General features: G+C 49.9%; 1 long non-coding RNA gene across 2 annotated transcripts in view; it reads left to right on the top strand.

The window, feature by feature from the left end:
- The first annotated feature begins 1,246 nt into the window (after positions 1–1,246).
- LOC110350921 (uncharacterized) overlaps positions 1,247–24,032 on the top strand; it is a 33,499-nt gene continuing 10,713 nt past the window's right edge. The window contains exons 1-4 of one of the 2 annotated variants that reach the window (XR_015444315.1): positions 1,252–1,983; positions 2,134–2,182; positions 2,430–2,512; positions 3,026–3,652. This is a non-coding gene — a long non-coding RNA (uncharacterized LOC110350921). Of the gene's footprint in view, positions 1,984–2,133; positions 2,513–3,025; positions 3,653–24,032 lie in introns of both variants that reach the window. The other variant, XR_015444314.1, reaches the window with a different exon arrangement.

Here is a 24,032-nt window from a genome sequence, read left to right as displayed (position 1 = left end):
CAGACAGCAGAAGCCCTCCAGGGCTGCACTGGGTGGGAGGAGGGGCTGTGTCCTTTCTCATTTCGCTTCCTGCACAGAATCTGCTGCTAGGCTGTAGGCAGCAGGCCCGAGCCGGCAGGATGGACCTGAGGGATGGCCTGACCCCCCAGAGGCTGGCACTTTGCCGCCTGTGAGCGGAGCGAGCCACCAGGCCCAGAGCCGCACTGCTGTGTGAGGACAGAAGAGCTGCTTTCCCCCTTCCCTATCTGGGAATCTTATATTCTCCCACTCAGCACTGGGGATTGAACCCAGGGCCTTTACACTTAGCTACATCCCTGGGCCTTTATTTTTAATTTGGAGATAGGGTGTTGCTAAGTTGGTAAGTGACCCAAGCTAGGCTCCTACCTGCAATCCTCCTGCCTCAGCCTTCCAGAGTGTGGCAAGGAATAAACAAACCAAAGGTGGGAATTTTTCTGGCATTGACCAATGTTGGGGTGAGCAGTGGGTTCCCTGCCAGATAGACTTCCGGTCGGTGTCTCTGAAGTGCTCACACAGTGCAGTTCACCCACAGCATGCTGGTTCTTCAATTCGATGTTGTGCAGTTATGGGGAGGGGTGAACACAGGGTCAGCTACACTGGCTTTCGTGCTGTCTAATGCAGAAGTTTGTCTTCTTAGCCGTTCTTTGCAGCTGTGAGGGTCACACTGCAATCTGTAGCTGGACAAAGCGGTGAACTTTCTATCCGGTTTGCACAGATAGTAATACTATCACTAGCATGTGCGTGGGCACAGTGGTTTAGAAATAGGGGAGCGTGAGCATCACTTGCATCATCACCTCATTTATTCCTTAGGTCCTGAGATGGCAACTGGGGGAGTTGCCCTCTGAGACAGTCCCTTCCACCTCAATACAGTACTTCCTCTTCGTGGCACCTTTCTACCCTCTGTGGAGTTCTGTAGGGAGAGATGTGGACTCTCTTTTTCACTGGAGTCCAGGAGAAAAACAGTTTCTGGATGTGCGAATTCAATCATGGTCTTGAATTTGGGGTGAACAGAACTTCTTGCATCGGTGGCAAAGTTCTCTCTCTGCACCATCTAACCCAGCTGCCCCTGGTACTGGTCGGGGTCTTGTCCAGGTTCTTAGTGTCCTGAACAAAGAATTGAGGAGGGCATAGAAAGGGAGCAGCAAGGTCAAAGATTTATGAAAAGTGAAAGCACACTCCACAGGTGGGGGCAGCCAGTGGGAGGCGCTCACAGCCCTGACAGGGTTTGGTGCTGGGGGTTTCAGCATTAGGGTTTGGGGTGGCACTGGGGGTTGGACTGAGATTTTGGCTCTCAGCAGCTTTGCTCTGCCCCTCCATCAGGTGGTGGAGTTTTTGACCTTGTGTGGTGATTGGAGGAACTGTCATGGTGCCCAAAGCCCATTGGGGTGGGATGTTGGAACTGCAGAGTCAGTGACATGGTAATTAGGGCTGGGTCAGCCAAGGTGGCTGAAGACCAGACTTGCTGGCTTTGAACGGGGTTACCTGGTTACTTTCTCTTACTATATTTAGACCACAGTGTCCCAGAGCCAGGTTAAAGTTTAATTCGGATCTAGCCCAGAAAGCCGGCTCCAAGGCAGGCTGTTACGTAGCTACCTCCTGCCTCACCAGTGGCTGCCTAGCACTTGAAATGTGGCTAATTATAGTGAGGAACTGGATGTCTACTTTGATTTAATGGGAATTAGTTTAATTTGAAAGAGCCGTGTGTGGACAGTGGCTGCCACGTCAGACAGCACAGCTGCACAAAAACAGAATCAGACACCAAAGGCTCCAGGGGTTGGAGACCCCTCTGCTCCTGCTCAGCGCTGCCATGGAGAGGGCACCACCTGGGAAGTCTGATGGAGCAAAATTAAAGCGATCTGGGGCTGGCGTGTGACTCAGGGGGACAGTGCTTGCCTAGCACGTGTCGTGTGGGGGTCATATTCCATCCCACCACCGCAGAAGAAAGAAAGAAAGAGAATAATTAAGGTTTTGCTTTTTATCCTAAAATCGTATCTTATTAATCAAAAATTTAATATAAAAATAAAAGAATTTGGGGGCTATGGAAGTACTATATTAAGAGAAATTGTAATTGTAAGTGGTACAGTTTGGATTAATCCGTAGCTTTTTTCATGCCAGCGGGACCCTCTTATTCACGCTGAGGAAAGGAATGGAAGCCTTCACTCTGGTAAGCCAGACATCTTTGAGCTCAGTCCACCAGTGGTGCTCGGCTCTGGCAGCAAATCAGAATCACCCAGGGCCCGGTGCGCACTGAGCGCCTCCTCTACACCTGAGCTGCAGCCACAGCCCGCCTGGGTGTCTTTTCCTAAAGCACTGGCACCTGAGCTCCCTTCCCACTCATTCTGATTGATGCTAAGTGATTAGGACCGGAACCAGGCCAAACTTCCTCAGTGACTTCTGCTGATCACCCCCAGGCGATTCCAACATGCAGCCATGGCGGGGCACCGAAGACCTGGAGGGCGAAGGTCACCCTCATCTGCCCCTGGTGTTCATTCAGGTGAGGCAGACTCTCAGACCCACGGCTAAGTGCAAGAGCTTCCTGAGTTTAATTTTACCATCTTGTGTGTGAGTGCGTGTGTGTGTGTGTGTGTGTGTGTGTGTGTGTGTGTGTGGCAGCAATCTTTTTGCTTAACACAGGAAGAAATTCACAAATCTAAAAAAAATGAGATGCCAGATTTAATGGTATTATGGAAAGGAACGAATTCAGGGAGCTAATCAGCAGTGTGGGCATTTTAATGGATGTTTTCAAAATAATTGCTGAAATCCCATGATTTTCTCAAGATTCTTCCTCTGCTGGAAGTATGGGTGAGGGTGGCTTTCGACGTGGAGAGCATTTATTTCTCCAGCGTCCCTCCCCTCCTCAGCACGCTGAGCTGAGCTTTCTTTCACACGAGGGGTTAGAAGCCCGCGGGTTCCAGGGTTCGGACTACAGCTTGAATTCCATGGGAGAGCACCGGGCGGGTGGGGCGGGGTGAGAAGCTGAACACTGAAACGTGGCTTTTTTCGAAAGGTCTGAGAGGAGAGTTAACGAATGGAGCCTGGAGCGGGCAAGGTGCTGCGTGGTGCTGATAGGTCACAGCTGCCCACCTAGCCGTGAAGTTGATACATCTGGGCCCCATGTTTGTAGCTGTTTTCCCATCCTAGACTTTGCTGCCAGCAAGGTCCGGGAGTCTGCCAGGAACCAGTGTTTAGGATCAGCGTAAGTGAGACGACACGGGGTCTTCTCCGCCTTCACCCCAACTCCTCGCGTGCCAGCCTTGTACAAAGTACACAAACCCCTGAGCCTACCCCTCGCGTCGTGGTCATCGTGGGCGCTGGAGCGCGCAGGGTGGGACTGCAGTTGGCTTCTGCATCCCTCTGTACTGGCCGAGAAACAGGCTTACGGAGAGGAAGTATTTTTCCCAACACCAAAATACCAAGAGCAGGAGGCGGAAAGGAGCCCAGGCCTCCACTGTGCCTCAGTGGCTGAAAGGAAGCGGGTGGCCGACCCTTCAGGCCGCCTTCCGACGTCCCGGAGTGCTACCGCTGAGGCAGCCAGGCCCTGGATCGCCCCTCAGGCCTTGGGAGGTGGCAGTGACCCCAACAGGTGAAGCTTCCTGCCCCAGTGTCATTGTAGAGGGAAGAGCCAACTGACAAGGTAAGTACAGTACAATTGCTTTCTTTTTTTCTTTTGAAATAGGAGCTTGCTCTGTTGCCTGTGTTGTCCAAGCTGGACTTGCACACACAATTCTCCTGCCTCAGCCTCCCAAATGGCTGGGACTACAGGCGCATGCGGCCATGCCTGGCGACGTAACAGTGAGAAGGAAAGAGCAGACAAGGTGGATGAGAACTATTGGGCAGAGGCAGGCACCGCAGTGCACACTTGTAATCTTAGCTACCAAGGGGCTGCAGGGCAGCCTGGACTGTGTAGCAAGATTCTGTCTCAAAACGAAAAGTACAAAGGGCTGGATACATGGCCCAATGGGACGTGTGTGGGGCTTGGGTTCAGTCCTCAGTCCTGAAAAACAATATGGCTGCCATGCTCCCTTGTGGATGGTTGGCCCTCATGTGAGTGCACTTCCTTTCCTACTTTTCTTGGCCCAAACTCGCTCTGCAGAGCCTGTTTCTTTTCCTACCTTTAATAAAACTTTGCCTCTGTTAAAAAAATTAAAATAAAATAAATAGAATAAAATGCTGGTAAGAATATGGAGAACACAGAGTTCTTATGCAGTGGTAGTGGGAATATAAATTAGTACAGCCATTCTGGTAAATGGTATGGAAGTTTCTCAACAGAGTAGAAATAGAACTAATATATGATCCAGTTACCCTACTTCTGGACCTACATCCAAAGGAAATGAAATCAGCACACCAGAGAGCTAGCTGCACACCATGGCTACTGCTGTGATTTTCACAATAGCCAACATGCAGGATCAGCCAAGACGTCCAGGGCCAGATGAATGTACAAGGAAAATGGGGTAATTTTATAGAACGGAGTACTATTCATCCATAAAAAGAACAAAATCCTGTCATTTGTAGCGAAATGGATGGAACTGGAGACATTGTGTTATGTGAAATAATCCAGGTACTGAAAGACAACTACTGCATGTCCTCTTTCACATGTGAGAGCTTAAAAAAGTTAACCCAGCTGGGCGTGTAGTGCACGGCTGTAATACTAGCACTCGGGAGGCTGAGGCAGGAGGATAGCCGCAAGTTCAAGGCCAGCATGGGCTACACAGCGAGACCCTGAGAAAACCAAAAAACACAAACAACCCAAAACCACAATGACAAAAAGTACAACCCAAAGGTAGAACAGTGATCACTAGTGAGGAATGAGTGAGCAGGGAGAAGGAGGGTGGAGAGAGAGCAACCAAACACAGACAGAAGTAAGTCCAGCTTGCAGAGCGCAGTTCACAGGAACGTGTCATGTGTATGATAATGTATCGTGCAAAATAAACACTGTGTATGTACGTGACACATAACCGTACAGAGGCGGCTAATATATAGATTATAGGCAGTGCTGGCCTTGAGCCCAGGACCTTGTGCATATATTTTATGTATTTTACCAAGAAGGTGAGGATCTTGAAGTTTCTAAAGATGAAGGAATGATATGGAACGGAAATAGTTATCCTGACTTCATCAGGGCATGCCGCACACATATTACATGTTAGTCAAAAGTGGAAAAGGAAAGGTAGCAGGGTGTGGATGTACCTTGCAGGTCTGGCCAGCGAGCTTTGCTAATGAGCTGCGCATAGGGTGGTGAGAGGGGCCGTGATGGTCGAAGGTCTTTGGTCTGAGGGACTAGAAGGATGCTGTTGCCCTCAGCTGAGATGGGAAGACTGCAAAGGGCTGGAGAAACCCAAGGCACTCAACTGGGTGTGGAGTTCAGGGCAAAGGTTCCTTTTTTCTCCAGACAGAATCTCGCCATGTAATCCAGGCTGGCCTTGAACTTGGGATCTTCCCTTCCCCCTCCTGAATGCTGGGAATTCAGATGCACCCTACCACACCCAGCTTGAAAGGTTCCTGATGAAGACAAGAATTTGGGAGGCATCACCATACACACACACACACATATACACGCTCATATTCAGAGCCACAGGACTAGACGAGGGTTGCTCAGCACTGAGCACAGGTGTGAATGAGAAAAAGCCCAAAGATGGAGCCTGGGAGCACACTGCCCTGGAAGTCAAGGGCCAGAGAAGAGCCTGAGAAGGGTTTCAGGGTGGGAGGGGGGAGACCCGTGGCAGGATGGTGTCCTGGAAGCCAGGAGAAGGAATGGGTTGGAGGTGAGAACATCCATTGTGTCCCATGTAACCGTGCTCAAGCAAGAGTTGACCCTGGAATTCTCTGTGACCTTGATGGGTCCTTGGGGCAGTGCAGGGCCACAAACCTGGTAAATCCAAGCGGGACTAGGGGAGAGAAAGGAGGTGGCAGGGGAGAGTACTCTGGGCCTCAGAGGAGCTGCTGTGGGTGCTACGGGCCCCAGGCCTGTGTGTGCGGGTCCCCGAGCTGTGGCCCAGCCCCTTCTTGCTGGGGGCTCAGGAGAGGAGCCGAGTCTGGGCCGGGCCCACCGGCAGGTGGCCAAGTCACCAAGATGTAGCAGCAGGCAGCGTGCTGGGTCCTGGGGCTCGAAGCTCCAGGATGACCTCTTGAGTGTGTACGTGTGCTACTTCTGGGCTACTAGGGTGCACTTGGTCCTTCCCTCTTAGAGAAGAAACAGCAGAAGGCCCATGTGGTTAATCTCCAGCTCCGAAAGGAAATGCCAAAGCGGTGAGCGAGAGTTAACGCAGCTTGTGGTGGTGCTGGCGCCTGCTGGCTTCCTCCAGCCACAGTTCCCATAGCAAAGGCAGGGGGTGACAGGAGAGAGGGACAGGAGTGTGCTCCACCCTGCTGGCCAAGAAAGGAGCCTCCATCCACCGTGTGTCCTAGAATCTCACAGCCATGTGTTTGCGTTCTTTGTGCCTAGAAAATCTTTGAAACGGTGATCCTGATCAATACTAGCAGTTGAATAATTATTTTCTGTCAGCTTATTTTCTTGCCACACTACTGTGCATATGTGATACTTTGTACATTTCAACAGCCATTTATATAGAAATCAAATTGCCAAGCCTCATTCTGACTTCAAAGAATGAAAGTATTTTCCAACCATCAAATCAATATTTCTGCTGAGTGTTTTTTCTGCAGTGGCACGGATAGAACCCGGGGCCTCCCACATGCTAGGGAAGTGTGGTGCCCCTTTGCCACACTCTACCCCAATAGCTCGGATTTAAATGTAATAGACAAATAGAATGGTCGCTAGAGGAGGAAGTGGAGATGCTGTCTGTCCTTTTACCATTTTTTTTCTTTGGTACCAGGGATCAAACTCAGGCCCTTGTGCTTGCCAGGCAAGGGACTATGCCACTGAGCTAAATCCCTGGCCCTCGTCTGTCCTTTTAGATGGGGGAGACTCGGTCTATCCACAAACTGATGCAACTGAGTGAATAGATGGTAAGAAGGAAGGTGCAGATTTGGGAGATGGAACTGCAGAGTGGGTGACAGGGTGGCTCAGTCCCTGTCCCGGAAGGGCTGGCCTTGGCCAGGCAGGGCGCTTGCTCAGCTCAGGACAGGAGTCAGAGGCGGCGTGGAGCTGGGAGGTGAGTGGAAGTGGCACTGGGGCCGGGGGAGTCCTGTTCTGATCACCCATGCTCTTGGTGAGGTGGGAAGTGGCTGCGTGGAAGGAGGGAGGAGGAGTTGCAGGTTTGGGGAGAGAAGCGAAGGCCTGAATCATCACCTGGGGCATGGGTGGAGGAGAGCCGTTACAGGAGCATGCATGGCTTCGTCCTGCCCTGCCGTGTAGAGAGCGTTTCCTCCAGCTGGTGGGGAGGTGGGGACTTGGCGTTATCTAGGCTGGGGCTTCATGGGGCGGGGGTCTCAGAGCCAGAGGGTAAAGGGTAGAGGGGTCAGCACAGGAGTGGCTGATCACCAGCAGTGGAACAGAGGGGACAAGGAGGGAGGACACCAGGGGACAGGAAGTGCTGCGAGCTCTGTGCTTCAGGACTGCAGGTCTTGGGGCGTAGGGTTGTTGGAATTGGGGTGCCAAGGGAGTACGCTGGGCAGTGAGAGGATGTGGTCTGAGTTGCCCGGAGTGGGAATGAGCCGAGGCTGCAGCTCCATGGAGAGCGCTTGCCTAGCATGCAGCAGACCCTGGTTTCAGTCCCCCAAAAAGAAAAAGTGGGCCTGGCAGGGCTGCAGGCGTGGGGAGGGACAGGGTTCAGGGCAGAGCTGGGGGTGGTGAGACAGGAGGAGAGGTGCCCAGGGCCTGGGAAGCCAGGCTGCCAGCCCAGTTTCGCTGGGAAGGGCCCCCGCCGGGGCATTAAGGACAGGGAGGAAAGGTGAGAGAGAGCAGGGAGGAACAGAAGAACGAAGCATCTGTCCTCACAGTGAGCACCGAACTTAGGGTCTCTGGGTCTCCCCCTGTGTACGCATGGGCATCAGCTCAGCGACACAGCTTTTGGAGCCTGCAGCCCTGAAGCCACTGCCAGTCTGAAGGCCAGCACCTGCTGAAGGACACTGCCCAGAATGTAAACTTTCCCTGTATTTGACCTCATGGAACTGTGTTTAGCACTGAAAATTTGCAGGTGAGGTGGTGTAAGAAGTGTGAACCTTCAGGGGACAAGATACACAGGCCTCACCCGACCCCTCCTGTGAGCCTCCTGGGCCCACAGGAACCCTCACTTTGCATGGTGTCCCACGTGGCTGTGCCTCCTTGGGGACCCGTGGCCGGCAGCACCTCACTGTGCTGGGGATTGGCTGTGTTTGCTCCCACAGGATGCAATCATCTCTCCTAGCTTCCCTGCCCTTGTGTTGCCAGGTTCTGGGGGCCTGTGGGCTCTTTCCAGAGATTCTTTCCAGGTTCTTGTCCTGAACAAAGAACTGGATAAGACAAATGAAGCTTTACATTCATGAAAGGTAGGAAGAACGTGTGCTCTGCAGAGTGACAGCTGGCCACTGGGAGATCACAATGGCCACAAGGTCAGTGGTGGACGTCTTCTGTGTCACTCATTCTTTAGGCTGACATCAGACTCGCTTGATTTCACAACAGAACTGAAGACAGCGCTTCCTGATTGGCCCCAGGTGCAGGGCTCAGGAACTGTTTTTCTGCGCATGTGTTCTGGATCTCCTCGATTGACAGGTCATGCCCACTTGCTCAGCCGGCTGGCCACGCCCTAGTCTTGCCTCACTTGGACATGGAACTCAGTGTTCTCAATGTGCCTGTTGGCATTCCCTGTCTGTCTGCCCTTCTCTGTATTATCCATTTCTCCCTCCGTCCTCTGCACCCCGTGGTACCTATGCAGGTTGGTGTCATGAAGATGTGGGATTTGATGTACTTGACTTGGTATAAAGAGATGTTAGACCCTAGGAAGTCACTGAACCTCTCTTGGGCCTAAGTTTCCAAATCCGTAGAAATGAAAATCATTTTTACTTTTCTATAAAACTGCTAAGATGCTCGTCTTAGTCACTTTCCTCATTACTACAACAAAATACCACAATTTAAAAGCAGAGCGGTTTGTTTTGGCTCATGGTTTCAGAAGGTTCAGTTTGTGTCCAGCAGGCTTAAACACAGGCAGCGTGGTGGAAGGGCCTGCTTTGGGGAGAAGCTGCTCACACCATGGTGGCAAGAAGTGCAGAGGAGAGAAGTGGGGGACAAGCCCTTCCAGGTCACACCGCTGTCACCCACTGCCAGCCAGGCCCCACCTCCTGTCAGGACCCTCTGTGGCTGGACTCACCTGTAGATGAATCCACCAAAGAGCACGGCACCCTGTGATCCAATCACCTTCCAAACACAGGAGGCTTTTTGGGGGCCAACTTAGATCTGAACCTTAACAATGCTCAAATGAGATATTTATGAAAGTACTTTGTGAACCTAAAGCTCTCAAGAATGATATTTATCAAAAAAAAAAATGGGGGCTGGGGATTTAGCTCAGTGGTTCCGCTGCTTGCCTTCAAAGCACAGGTCTTGAGTTTGATCCCCGGTACCAAAAAAAAAAAAAAAAGAATGATACTTATCATTGTGAAGATAACATCAAATGAGTACCAGATGAGAGAGAAAGAGGGAGAGAGAATTATATTATCTTGGATCAAAGAAGACCCTAAACAGAATTTTTTTTTACTGGAGATCGAACTTGTGACCTTTCCCTGTGAGGCAGGCTGTTGAACCACTGAGCTAAATCCCCTGCCTAAATAATAGAGTTCTTCAAGGAGCCAGACATCCTAGACTAGATTCTCATAACAACCAAACTAGAAAGAAATAAAGAAAAGAAATTAAAGTTCATTGCTGAAAAACCATGTTATTCATTTAGCCCCCGTGGGAGGGGGTTATTTTTCCACATGAGAGAAGGAATATAATTCAGCTTTTCCCCACCAGACCTTTTGCTGTGTTACCATGATTCACGGGCTATGACTCACATGTTACAATTCTCACTAGTATATTACTAATTGTTTATATGCCTTAAAAAGATTACATAATGCTTTTTATTTCAGCTTATGCCTTAGGGTTACCTGACATGATAATTTCAGAAAGAGAAAGGTTTTCTCCACTTGCAAGAAAAAAAACCTCATGACTTATTTCAGGAATCCCATTTCCAAAATGCTTGTGGGTCTCAGTATTTTTCTTGGGTGCTGTGGATGGAGCCTGGGGTCCCGCTTGTGCCATCACTGAGCTGCAGCCCCACCCTCGGGACTTCTGTGACCATGCTTTAGAAGCTACTATAGAAGAATTTAATTCTTCTAAGGCTAGGAGGAAAACTGAAATGTTGAGAATGTCCACCTCCCAAGATTTCATCACTGTCAGTAGTCATTCTAAAATACAGGTTATATATTTTTGAATTATATTTGTTGTTTTGAATTATCAATATTTTTTTTAAAAAACCCTCAGTTCATCAAAACACGAAAGACTACATTCTGACCACCCTTTTCATCCCACCAAAAAGGTCACTCAAATGTAATGAAAGCATCAAGCTAACCATACTAAAGTTCTTTTAAAGTGCATTTCACTTACTCCTTTCCCCCCTTTTATAGTACTGAAGATGGAACTTAGGGTCTTTGTACTGAGCTACATCCCCAGCCCTTATTTATTTATTTATTTATTTATTTATTTTGGTACTGGGGATCGAACTCGGGTCCTTAATCTTATGCAGCAGGCAGCAAAACCACTGAGCTAAATCCCCGGCCCTCCAGCCCTTATTTATATATTTTTTATTTTGAGAGGGTCTTTCTAAGACACTAAGTTGCCCAGCTAGGCTCTTCAAATTTGTAATCCTCCTGCCTCGTCCTCCCAGAGTGCTGGGATAAAGGTGTACTTCATCACACCTGGCTTTATTCTATTTTTTGAAGACTTAAACTTATCTAATCATAATATTCTAATCTGGTAGATTAAAAACCTGTTGATGGTTTGAATCTTATCAAGATTTGGTTTATGCCTCCTGTTGAATGTAAAGCTATAAGCTTCCTGAAGAATAAAGGAATTCATGTTCTTAGATCAACCACCTTGACTTGATTAGGCCAGAGCTATGCTGACTTCAGGCAGCACTGAGGTGACGAAGATAATAATGGCCGTGATGATGGTGAATGTGTGAGTCATTCGCTGAACCTCAGCGGCTTACACGCATTGCTCACACATCCATGAAATTCACCTTACCTGTTGAAGGAAACAGTCTCAAAAAAGTTAGATAACACTTAGAGGTCACTCGACTAGTAGGTGGCTGAGCTGGAGTCCCAAACTAGGTCAACCTCTTTCCAGCACACGACACGAAGCCTAAATAAATATCCCACCAAATGAAAGGCTAGGCTCAATTTGAAGGATTTTAACAACTCCAACTTCCTTTGGACAGTACCTGTTGAAAAAAATGATCCAAAGACCTCTGGGTTTCAGTTTTCCCCAGTGTCAGATGTGAAACAGGCCTACATTAATTTCTCTTAGAAATCTCAAAAAACAATGTTCAAAAACAGACTGGGAAAACAGAGAGCAACAGAGATGGAGGAAAACTTGACTGTGAGGTTCTCATGTGACATCACCTCAGCTTTCAGTCTGTCTGGCTCCACCATGGGAGGCTGGACTCAGGCCGCAGCGTGGGGTCCCCACAGCCAGGACTCTTACCATCTTTCGTGGAAGGGACCCCTCAACCACAGTGGGTTTGATTTCATGAAACCGAACAGCAGCCATATGATTTGATTTCCTATCCAGGAATTCTGAGAAGCTGAAGGTACCAGCCAAGAACACATAAGTTTCTTGGAAGGAATTTATACTAGTATTCTCTTCCAAGACATCGCAGCAGATGTTGCTAACAGGCCAAGCACTCACTCCCACTACTCCCTGTAAAATATATCAAATGTTCATGTAAAACACGTACAATATGGTGACTTTCCAGTACCTTAGGAAAAGGGTATAAATCCCAAGCATCTAGCTCCGTACGTTTTCACAATACGAACATACCTAGACGGATACCTTCCTGGCTTTACCTGTTACAGAAGAGATTCTTTTGGCCTGTTTTTGTACTTTCTATAATTGGAATACAGTGTTGTAGCTTGTGACGGTTAATTTTGTGTCCACTTGGCTAGGCCACAAGGTGAGCAGGCAGCTGCGTAAGCGACTTGGAGTGAGTCTGTGAGGGATGAACATTTGCATCCAGGGAGTAAGCAAAGATGGCCGCCCTGACATGTATGGGCCTCAAGCAATTGGTTGAAGGCCTGTAGAGACCCTCCCGGAAGTAACGGAGAATTCTTCCTGACTGAATGCCTTAGGGCTGTGGCACAGATGGTTTTTTCTCTGCCTTCGGATTTGAGCTAACCTATCAGGCCTTCTGGGTCTTGAGCTCACTGGCTGCGGACCAGAACTATGCCACCAGGTCTCCTGGGTTCCAGCTTTGCAACTGCAGATCTTGGGATGTCTCAGCCTCTGTAGTTATGATCTGATTACTTACAACAGATCTCTTGGGTATCTACAGCTATGTCTTCTATATGTGTTTTTATTTTTGTAGTACCACTGATTGAATCCAGAGCCTTCACACTGAGCTACATCCTCAGCCCTTTTAATTAATTTATTTTTAAAATTTTGAGGCAGGGTTTCACTAAGTTGCTAAGTTGCCTAGGTTGTGTTTGAACTTGTGATCTTCCTGCTTCAGCCTCAGAGAGGGTTACATGTGCCATCGTACTCGGCTCATCCACAGCTGTATATCATCTATATCCATGTGTACATCCCTGATACCTATAGCCATGGTCTGCTGGCTCTGTTTCTCTGGTGATTACTAAGACCACCCTGCTTGCTTCTGTGATACAGTCACGCATCACTTGATGATGGATACGTTCTGAGAAGCGTGGTGTTAGGCAACCTTGTTGTCATGTGGACACCATGGAATGTAGCTGCACGGACCCGGATCACATGGGTCAGTCATGTGACGTGGTCTCCTGTGCAGTCAGGGGGCAGGTGAACATACACTCTAGAATAACAAGAAAAAGTGCAGGATAGGAAATACATAAGCCAGTAACACAGCTGTTGCTTTTTTTGCTTTTTTTTTTTTTTTCAGACAGGGTCTCACTGTGTGCTGGCCTTGAGCTTGCAGTGATCCTCCTGCCTCAGCCTCCCAAGTGCTGGGATCACAGGTGTGTGCCACCATGCCCAGTCGCAGCTGCTGCTTATTATTACCAAGCACTGTGTGCTATGATTGTGTGTGCTGTGCTTTACATGACTGGCAGTGCAGTAGGTGTACTGACATCACCACAAACATGTGAGCGATATGTTCTTGGTCATTTTGTGACAGCTACGACACCAGGCAACAGGCAACTTTCAGCTCCATCATAACCTCATGGATCCATGGTCTTCCATGTGGTCCGTTGTTGACTCCCACGTATACAGCACATAGCTGAATTTTCACTTAAGCCATGAACAAAGTCTGTGTTAAGTAACAAACTTGAACTGAACGTCTATTGCATGTGGAGCGCTTACCTAGCAGCTTCTATGTATTACATACGTGTGATGTTTATTTTCCTAAGATCACAACACTGATAAAACAAGGAGCCTCCAGAAGACTGTGCATCCCACTGTCAGGGTAACGAGACGAGGTGACACGATTCACACCACCCTGGGCAAGGACAATTGTAAAGGACCCAACAGTACCCGAATTCCATCAGCACCCCAGGTGGCGGCCAGGGCAACACTGAATGGGTGATTTGCCTGCCTTTGGTGTGAGCTAAGAGCCAGTCTGGCACAGTCACAAACATGGAGTGAGTTTTATCCAATGCAGACCTCACGACACAGTCGTCCTATAAGGCCCCACGTTAACTCCCCTTCCAGCGACAGCGGCAGGGGACATGGATGAAAAGTCTGGGCCAGCACCAGCGTGTCCCCGGGCAGTCCTTCAGGGGACAGCGCGCTCCCGCCAGACCTCCTGCCCATCGCTCCTCCTTGCATGGCCTCAGGACCTCACGCTTTCCTGGGGCGGGGCGGAGCTTGGCCCTCTGGTTCCCGCAGAGACACGGCCTGGTCCTGTCAGGGGCAATCCTGGCTCACCGTCCCAGCCTCATTCCCTGTTTGCTTTTCCCTTTTGTCAGAAGGTCTGTAAATTATTCTGGTCTTCAGGGGAATCATTTAGCAAATACGTTCCGCCGCTTGAGAATGCCCTGCGAGGCTGCACTCTCATCCTCGGTAATCTCGCCAGTGTTTCTTCCAAAGCACAGACCACATTGGTTCAGAGGCCTCAGCAAATAGGCATTTCCCACAGGGAGCAGTGTGGGCAATGGAAGAGGCCTTTCTGGGCGGCTCGGTGGTGGAGCCCATGCTTGGAATGCACAAGGCCCTGGGTTTGGTCCCCACCACACTTGTAGCCACAGAAAAGGGAAAAGACACAGAGCTGGGCATGGTGGAGCATACTGGAATCCCAGCACTTGGGAAGCTGAGGCAGGAGAGCTGGACACGAGTTTGAGGCCAGCCTGGGCTACTTAGAGAGAGTCTGGCTTAAAAAAAAAAAAAAGATTTCCTTTTCTCAAGGCATTGAGAGACAATCAGTAGACATGAAACAATTGGGAAATACCTCAGGCCCAAACTGTGTGGAAATGTCTGTGCCTTGGGATTGAGAGGCGGGCTCCATCAGCGAGGGGGCGGGCGGGGTCAGGCAGGTGTCCAGTGGGTTGTGTAGGAGGGGAGGGAGTCCGTTTGTCTGGGTTGTGGGAAGAGACTGGTTCAGGATAAGGACACGGCATTGACATAGTGATGAGTAGGGGGAGGAGAAGGGTAAAACTGGACATGGTGGCACACACCTGTAATTCCTGTACTCTGGGAGGCTGAGGCAGGAGGACTGTAAGTTCAAGCCCAACCTATGAAACTCAACAATTTTGGGAGATCCTATCTCAAAAAAATAAAGGGCTGGGGATTTAGCTCAGTGGTTCCGCCACCTGCCTCCCAAGTGCAAGGTCCCAAGTTTGATCCCCAGTACCAAAAATAAAAATAAAAAATAAAAAAGGCATCTTTCCTCCTTTAACTTTGGGTGTCATCACTCTCACCAGGACACACCACACACCGTGGCCTCCTGAGGCGCTGGTGATGTCCCCACACATGAATGCCAAGTGCACTGGTTCTGTGCTGTGCTGGGAGGGAAACCCTGTCCAAGAGACTCAGAACACTAAGTGTTTGCGCTAAAGAAAGATTTTCCTTTGAGACAGGACCTCTATGTTGCCAAGCCTGGCCTCAAGCCCTTGAACTCCTAGACTCAAGTGATCCTCCTGCCTCACCATCCAGAGTAGTTGGGACTATAGGCATGTGCCACTGTGCTGGCAGGATGGAGTGACGTGTTGGGGGGAGGGGTCACTGGGATCTTTTTTATGTTTTATTTTGAGGCAGGGTCTCACTAAGTCAATAAGTTGCTCAGGCTGGGCTGGAATTTGCTGTCCTCCTGCCTCAGTAGTTCAGCTCTTGATCTGTAATTTTCCTTCTCTCCACAATCTCCATACCCTAATTGGCCAAGGGCAGACAGCTGGTGAGCTCTTAAGTACTGTCTTAGTTACTGTTCTCATTGCTGAGACAAAATAATAGACACTCGAAGTTAAGGGAGGAAAGGTTTATTTCAGTTCTCAGTTTGTAGAGTTTCAGTCCATAGTGGGCTGGCTCTGAGGCAGGGCAGTAGAGAAGAAACAGTTCATGGCGGGCAGAAGGCAGCAAAGCAGCAAAGTAGTGAGGAAGCAAGCAGCATCAAGTGACAAGCAATGACCATCTTTCCTCCCTTATATTTATCCAGGCTGCCCGCCTAGCACCCATGCCCTTTAGGATTAAGCATTGCATGGTGAACCAATCCCAGCATCCCATCCTTGATCCCAGCAGCACACACCCTAGGTTCAGCCATTCCGACCAGCACCACCTATGACCACATGAGGCTTTGGTGGAACATCCAGACACAGCTGTAATGAGTGTACGTGTGGTTTCAGGGTGAACTCTATTTTCCACATCCATTACTCCTCCATGTTAACAGCTGTGTTAGACTTGCTGCTTAGTCTTGGCTCTGAAGGTGTTAATCACAAATTTTAAAAATATTCCATCTAATTTGTTTCCTATATAATTCTATGGGTTTTATTTTGTTTGTTTTTTGGCTTTTTGAGGCAGGGTCTTGCTCTGTAATTCAGGCTCCCTTGAACTCACTATATAGCTCAGGCTGGTCTTGAACTCTTGGTGATCCTCCTGCCTTAGCCTCCTGAGTTCTGGGATTACAGGCATGTGCCACCATGCCCAGCTATGTATTTTATTTTTAAAGCACATAGAAACATTATTCTTCGAAGGGTCCATGCTGGGGATTTAACTCAGTGGCACCACACCTGCCTTGCAAGTGCAAGGTCCTGAGTTCGATCCCTGGTACCAAAAAATAAAAAGAAGAGGTCCATAACTGAGTGTAGTAGTACACATCCATAGCCCCAGCTACTTGTGGGGCTGAGGTAGGAGGCTTGCTTGAGTCCAAAAGGTGGAGGCCAGCCTGGGCAACATAGTGGAACCCTGTCTCAAAAGGAGAAGAGGAGGAGGAGGAAGGGGAAAAGGTCCATAGATTCCCCCAGACTGCCACAGAAGGCGAAGCGGCCCACCGAGGGCTCCTCATGTTGGCTCTGAGCTGTGCTCCCGGCACAGAGTTTCTGCAGTGTGTGGTAAATATGACTCACACATCAGAGAGCTGTCAGAACAGGGAGTCAGTGGGACATGGTTGCCTGGAGACTAAAGTCGGATGAGATTGTTACTTTTTTCTTTTAAAGCATCCAATGGGAGAGGGCTGACATTGGTCTCTTTGCTCCTAGAGCCTCAAAGACACCTCTGAGTCCTAGCCGGGGCAGAGGCCGAGGGAGGTGCAGTAACTCTCTTCATCCTCAGTACCAAGGAAGCACTCCTACAGAAGGGCCTGTGCCAGCCCCTGAAATGCTTCCGGGGGGTTCAGTTTCCGCATGAATTCGTGATAATAGCTCACTTTTCACCGCGCTTAACAGTGCAGTACTTTCCGGCTTCCGTGTAATCCTCACACCTTTGAGGCCGACGTTTTAACAGAGGAGGAAGCCCAGGCTCGGCTGCTTTCGAGCAGCTGGAAAGCAGACCCTGAGGTGGGGATTCTGTGGGTTTAGGGACTTGGGCTGGGCCTTGGCTGGGGGACAACCCTGACCTGCTGCAGGACAGCCTGCCTGGTGCCCCTGTGACCAGCACTTGCTGCTGCCTGGGCTGCACGGGTGTGGGCTGTAGGTTGGTCAGGGCTTGGCTTCCCTACGAACCCCACGGGAGTGGCCCAGAGCCACGAGCCTCGGTGAACCTGCGATTTGTTCTTCACTGGGCTCTGTAGCCCGGCCCACTTCGGGCCCCTGCAGAAACGTGTCCTGGATTGATTTCGGGTGTGAAGTCACCACCCTGGACCAGCACCCCTGCCCCTTCCGCCGGGAGGTGGTGCTGACCTGCAGGCGGGTACACCAGGGCGGGGAGGCTCGTTTCTCGGCCCCACACCATGCTGGGCCGATGGCCCATGTGACTTCCTGCTGTGTTTGAATCTTGTGTCCCTGAGACCCCTGTGTTAAAGCTAGGTCCCAAGGCTGGCACTGTGGCGGTGTGTGGGAAGCTTTAGGAGGTGGGGCCTCGTAGAAAGTCTGGGTAATTCAGGGGCTTTTGCGGGGGAAGCGCTTCTGGTCTCTTTCTTCTCTCTTTGTTTCCTGGCCCTGAGAGGAGTAATTCTGCTTTGCCATACACCCCTACCGTGCGGGCCGCGCTGCCCACAGTGATGGGTCCCAGGGACCCTGAACAGGAACCTCCAGACCATGACCTCAACACACCTCCCGTCTTTCTAAGCTGATTTCCTTGGGTACTTTGCTAGAGTGACGGGACGCTGAGTGACACACTCCCTGGTCCTTTTGCTCTTCAGTTAACTTCCTATCTGCTGTTTCCCTTGGCTGGAGTCCTGACACTTCCACGGCTGAGGCCTGAACACAGGTTGTCTGGGTCAGAGCTGCTCAGGGAAGGGTGCATTCAACCAGGTGTGCTGGGCCTGTGGAAGGGGGTTCCCTGCTGGCCAGTCCAGGTATAAGATGTGTCCTGTCACATTGCATGGAAATATAACTGCAGACATCCTTACAGAAAACTAAGCCGCCAGCTGAACACTTACCCTGCTGGTGGTATTTAAGTTTGGACGTCCAAGAAAACCTATGTTTCCAGCCTTCTCAAAAAACCCTAGGGCCGGGGATTTAGCTCAATGGTTTTGCCGCCTGCTGCGCAAGCACAAGGACCTGAGCTCAGTCCCCGGTACCAAAAAAAAAAAGCCTAAGTGTTAAGGATTTAATTTTCGGACCTCGAGGGATGTTCCAGTTACAGAGTGCTCAGTATTCTACTAGAAGAAGCACAGGTTTAATCATCTACTTGCATCACCTTCCGCTGCACTGCTTCTGTCTCTGAGGTACTGGGTGAGCAGCTCACACATAATGGATTCCAGCAAAGCCTAGAGGCTTCCTCCCTTCTTTTAGGATTGGAAAGCTAAAAATAGAGATGGAGATAACATTCATCACTTGAAAGAGACATAATTCGGAAGGTTGCTGGGTAGAGTGATTTCAAGAGCTGGAAATTTTCTGCCGAATTCCCACTTTTTTGATGATCCTCTAGGTCCAGAGTCACAGTGCAGCTCAGCACTGGGCCCTGTCAGATCATTAAATTCATGTGATCTGAGTGATTGAAATCGTGCAGAGTTGTTCCTCCAGGGCCCTGTCGATACCAGTACCGGTGACTGCTCAAGGCCCTCACATAAAATAGCATCCAGCCTATGCATTCTCCATGTTCCTCAAGTCATCACTAGCCCACTTATGTATCTAACACAATGCACATGCTCTGGACATAGTTATTTAGGGAACGATGTCAAGAAAAATAGTCTTTACCTGTTCAGTTCAGGCACAGTTTTTTAAAAAAATGTTTTGAATGACAGTCATCTGAATCCAGGGATACAAAAGCCACGGATGTGGTGGGCCTGCTGTGGACATGGCATTCTCGGGGAGGCAGCGGCTCTGATTCAGAGGGTATCAGCTGGCTTTGGATTGAGCAATCTCAGTTTCAGTTAAATTTTTTAGTGCATGATTGTACAATGACCTTAAAAAACTGCTTCACAAGTCTGCTGAGAAGTTTTAGTCTGTTCTACCCAATAAATGAATGTGAGTTCTTGCCTGTAAGGGTTCTGAGCGTGAAGGGGTAGATATCTCTGCCGTTGATCTGTCCCGTTCCATTCCGGCCCCTCCACATTTGTGAAGCTTGAGTCCAGCGGGGTAGGGGCTGCCATGCCCTCGTCCTGAGGCAGCATGAGGTCCTGTGCCCACACTCGCCTCCCTGAGTCTCCGCCCAATCCCCAATCTGGGGAGAGAGGATTTCTCCGCTGTGGTCTCACTTCTGTCCTCTGGCCCAGGAGGAGTGGGTCACTGAGCACAGGGCTGAGGACCCCGGCCAGTCCGTCGAGGTGGGAGGAAGACCTGGGCAAGCGCCGAGCTCCGTCTCCTCCTCCTGAGGGGGAGGTGTCCTCCAGTGTCGCAGAATCCGCCCTCCACCCTGCAAATCTGCCTGGCTCTGTCAGTCTGGGGGCCGCTGTCTAAACCACAGGGGTTGAGGCCTTTATTTCTTTCCAAGTACAACTGAACTGCGCACCCAGATGTTTTCTTTTCTGGTACCGAGGATTGAACTCAGGACCTTGCGCTCTCGAGGCGGACTGGGGGACCACTGAGCTAAATCCCCGGCCCCATCCAGATGTTTTCTTTGGAGGCTGTGTTGACTGTCGAGTATTCAATGTGGAATTTGTTGACTGAAACAAATGTTTTGGGTTCCCTTAAATAAAACATTTGCCAAAATTATCACAATTCTCGGCCAAATGTCTTTCAAAAAGGCTGCTGGAAAGCAGCCACTGATCCCAGCCATCGAGGGCAGGCTCAGTGCGTCTGAATCGCCTGGACGGCCTGCCAGTCCTTCATTCCTCCCGAGGAGCACCCAGCCCAGGGCCTTGGGGACACAGGCAGGGAGGGCGCGGCTTGTCATCATGGCCCAGTCTGCTGCTTTGGGATCCTGCTGTCACTGTTGTCCTCGGAAGGGAGCAAATTGGGTAATTCCCACAGTCACTCTTGACATCACCTTGATTGGACTGAGAAATGGCGAGGAACCAAGAACACACTTCCGTGTGGTCTGAGGCACTTCTGCAGCTCTGGCTTCGTCACCTATGGACGAGATCATATCCGATGGTGTCATTAGGCAGAGGTGGGGCCTGCTTTCGGGGAGAAGATCATGGGCTGTGACCTTGGGGTCCTGCCCCTTCCCCTCTGTCTCTGCTCTCTGCCTCCTGGGCTGCCTTGGCCTGAGCAGCTTTGCTCTGTCACGCTCTGCTTCCCTGAGGTTTCTGCCTCACCCCAGGCCAAAATGCAGCAGAGCCAGCTGACCACGGACTGAAAACGTGAACCGAAATAACTCTTCCCCCTTTGGGTTGACCTCCTCAGCTATTTAGTCATGGACAAAAGGCTCAGAGTCTCCACGAAAGTCTTGAATTTCGGAATGTGTCATACTTCATATGGAAGAGGGCAAAGAGAAGTATATGTAGAAAGAGGAATTAGGAGACAGTGGATCTGTAGAAATCTTGGGGGAAGTCTTTGGATTTCCTCGGAACTGGGGGAGTCTCAGGGAAAGGCGATGGTGCTAACAAGGCTAAGCTAACATTTCAGTGTCCTTGCCACACTGATGGAAAGATCGACCACCACAGTCAGGGGGAAGAATCTGGTTCTCTCATGATCACTGGAAAAGCAAACATCTAGCTGGGTGTGGTGGTGCACATCCTTATAATCCCAGCCCACAGGAGGCTGAGACAGCAGGATCGTCATGAGTTTGAGGCCAGCCCGAACTACATAGTGAGACACTGTCTCAAAAAAAAAAAAAAGGGCAAGCATCTGAGGGTGCAGTTATCCTTCCACACAGAATTTACTCTCTTAATATGGAAATCAGGCCTTTCCTAGGACACATTTACTTCATCAAAATTTTATCTGAAGGAAACATTTGATTCTTATAATAAAGCATGACCTTGCATAGTCTATGAACAAGAACGAGGCCAATACCTGTGCAAAGAAGAGGCAAAACTGTGCTATTTTGCTCCCTTTTCACGCCCCACTTCCGGCCCAGTTATTGGGTAACCGCAGGGGTCACTGTGGGTGCTTTCACTCTCCCTTCAGGACTCTGCCTATGAAAGCGTCCCTGTCATAGGGACAATGTCACCGACCCCATCTTGCTGGGATGACCGTGAGCTTAATCTCCTGCTCCCAGGGGCAGCTGCTGGTCCAGTGCTGTGCCCGGCTGCAGGGCCAGCTGCAGAGGGGATGAGCCAAGCTCGTGGGCCGGGTCTCGCTGGCACGGAGCTCTCTCCCACGGAGGTCACTGGGTTCTGCTGTTCAGACCTCAGAGATCCGGGAGCCATCTGCTCTCTTCCCTCACGTCTCTCCCATCCCAAGTTTCCTGGGAGAGTTTCCAGGAGCTGGAAATCACAGAGCTTGTCGTTAGCACGAGGCCTTGAAACAAAGGCCCTGCTGGGACTCATGAGACCCATAGGCCCTGGGAGGTGTTTAGGGCAGGAGATGTGAGCTGCAAAAGTGGAGAGGATTCTCTGGCCATGGCGGCCCCCACTGTGGGGCATTTGCCTGTGCCAGGCACCGTCTAAAGCCCTCTAGGCCTTGTCCTACTGGCTTCCAACTGTAGCACTGTAGAACAGCAGGAGTCGTAACCCCATGTTCTGATCAGACAACTGAGGTTCAGAGAGGGCCCTGGATTACTCAGTGTTGCACTGCACATGGAAAATCAGGTGGGGCCTGAGAAAGGGGTGTGGTGTGGTGACAGTCAGGCTCCAGACCTTTCGGTTTTTACCTCAAACCATGGAGCAGGGTGAGGTTGGCTCAGTAGCTGTTCACCTCAGTTAACCCCCTTTCTCCCTCTCAGCTCGAGTTGTGAGGACCGTGAATCACTCCTTCATGTGCACTTGTATCGCATGGCACTGATTCCCAGGTCACCCTGGGTAGGCCGCCGCCTCAGGCCGAGTCACCCGGAGCTTAAGTAACTTGTCCAAAGTGAAGGCCAGGAAGGCAGGGGCCAGAATCCAAGGCTGGGACTCACCGGAGCCTGCTCACTTGTCAGTGGGCTGACAAGTCACTGAGAAAAGTTACATGAAATGGTAAGCGCCATAAAATGCATGATACACAGTGGCCATCACCGTCACCATCATCACCATCATCATCAGCAGCAGCAGCAGCATTATTTAGTTTAACTTTTCCTTACTTAAACTTGAGGAAACAGACAAGTATAACAAAAGAATATAAAACACAGTGAAAAAGGTGTTTTCTTCTTTGTATTCGTGTTTTTCAAATTTTGGACAAAAATCTCATCAGTACACTCAGGAAAGAAAAACCCTAACCTTAAAGGAAGAGGTGTCTGGGTGAGGCCAGATGAAGACTATCAGGTTCTGGGAATTTGTTTCTAGTTCCCTGTGAGTGGAAAAGCACAGAGCACACGCAGCTGGTCAGAGGAAAGAGAAGTGTTTGGGCCAGCACAGCTGGGCCCGGGCCCGGGCCAGGCCAGCCGCCTCATCAGCAGCCCCAGGCCGAGGGTCACCAACCTCAGAGCCAGGCTGGGGCGGGAGGTGGGATCCGAACACGAGGCTCAGAGAGGAAAACAAAAGGGGCCTTGGGGTGGGTGAGGCATGGAGGGGCCTTTAACTCCTTCCCTTTCCTGTCAATAAAAACCTGCTAATGATACTCATCAGGATGAAAGTGAAACATCAGAGGGGAAGTGCCCTAGGACGTGTAGGTGTTTATCAGGCTGTTGCTCCCATCAGAGGGCTGAACTCCCTCGGTGGTCTAGAAACTTCCCCTCCTGTAGGTGCGGCTCCTGAGGCCTGGAGTCCTGGAGCCTCGGCAGGGTTTCCTTCCCCTCCCTTTTGACCTAGAGAGTCGCTGGGAGTGTCAGGAAGTCTGATGACAAATTCCAATCGCATTCATCTGAGAGAACTTGCATGGTTTTATTTGTGAGTCTAGAGTCAGGCCCCACTTTGGGTCCGGAAGGAGTAAGTGTTCCCACGGGTGAGCAGAGGAGTTTGGCTTTATAAACAGGAAAGGGCTGAAGAAAGCAAGAAATGCCAGAAAGTAGTGGTGATTTCAACTTATGTTCTTTGTACAGCAGGTAAGGGAGGCAGCGGAGTTTTAAAAAAAAAAGCAGTTAACATCAGGTTACTAAAACAAAAACATCAGGTTACTTTAGGTTTTGTTGTTGTTGTTATTGTAAGGATTAAAACCGAAGAATTTCATTATCATGCTCACTGAAATGGGTCTCTGTGGAGATTTGGCTATTGTCTTTCCTGATATTTCAGAAAGTCAGATAACGGCTCTGGTTTGGTGTCACTGAACTTTAGTATGAGTGACTCCTTTTGTTTTTTGAAACAGGGTCTCACTAGGCAGCCCAGGCTGTCCTTAACTCGCTATGTAGCTCAGGCTGGCCTTGAACTCCAGTGATCCTCCTGTCTCAGCCTGATTGCAGGCATGTGGCACCCCGCACAGCTTGAATGACTCCATTTTGACCTTTGGTCTAGACAGTTGGAACCCAGTACAGGAGCTGAGTCTCAAACATTGGCTTCCTGACATTTTATTTAACAGGAATGATGACTGAGTCGTAGGCAAGAAACTAGGATGCTGAAGAGAGCAGACAAAACAAGGCACAGGTCAGAAAGCCGGGCCTGTAGCCAGAGCCAGGCAGGCAGCATTCTCTGACTCTGTGACTTAGGTTTGAGTAGGTGTATTCTGTATTTTTTCTAGCTTCTTTATTCCTGCCCTTGCCCAGATAGTTTAAATTGTTCTATGAGTCTGCACAGGGAAAGCCATTAAACCTCATTCTCCTAAGGACAGCAATCCTATTATCTTGGCTGTAGCTGATTGGGCTGGGAATCTTCAACGCCCAAATAAAAGCTATTCCATAGGCAGCTGCCTGATTGAATGCTCTGCTTGGAGAGGTTGAAGCT

The sequence above is a fragment of the Heterocephalus glaber genome, unplaced genomic scaffold, assembly GCF_053883595.1.
Source record: "Heterocephalus glaber isolate CG9 unplaced genomic scaffold, H.glaber_assembly_v1.0 deba00001600, whole genome shotgun sequence".
Classification (NCBI taxonomy): Eukaryota; Metazoa; Chordata; class Mammalia; order Rodentia; family Bathyergidae; genus Heterocephalus; species Heterocephalus glaber.
Note: the sequence above shows the minus strand (reverse complement) of the source record. Positions and strands in the feature narration are given on the sequence as shown.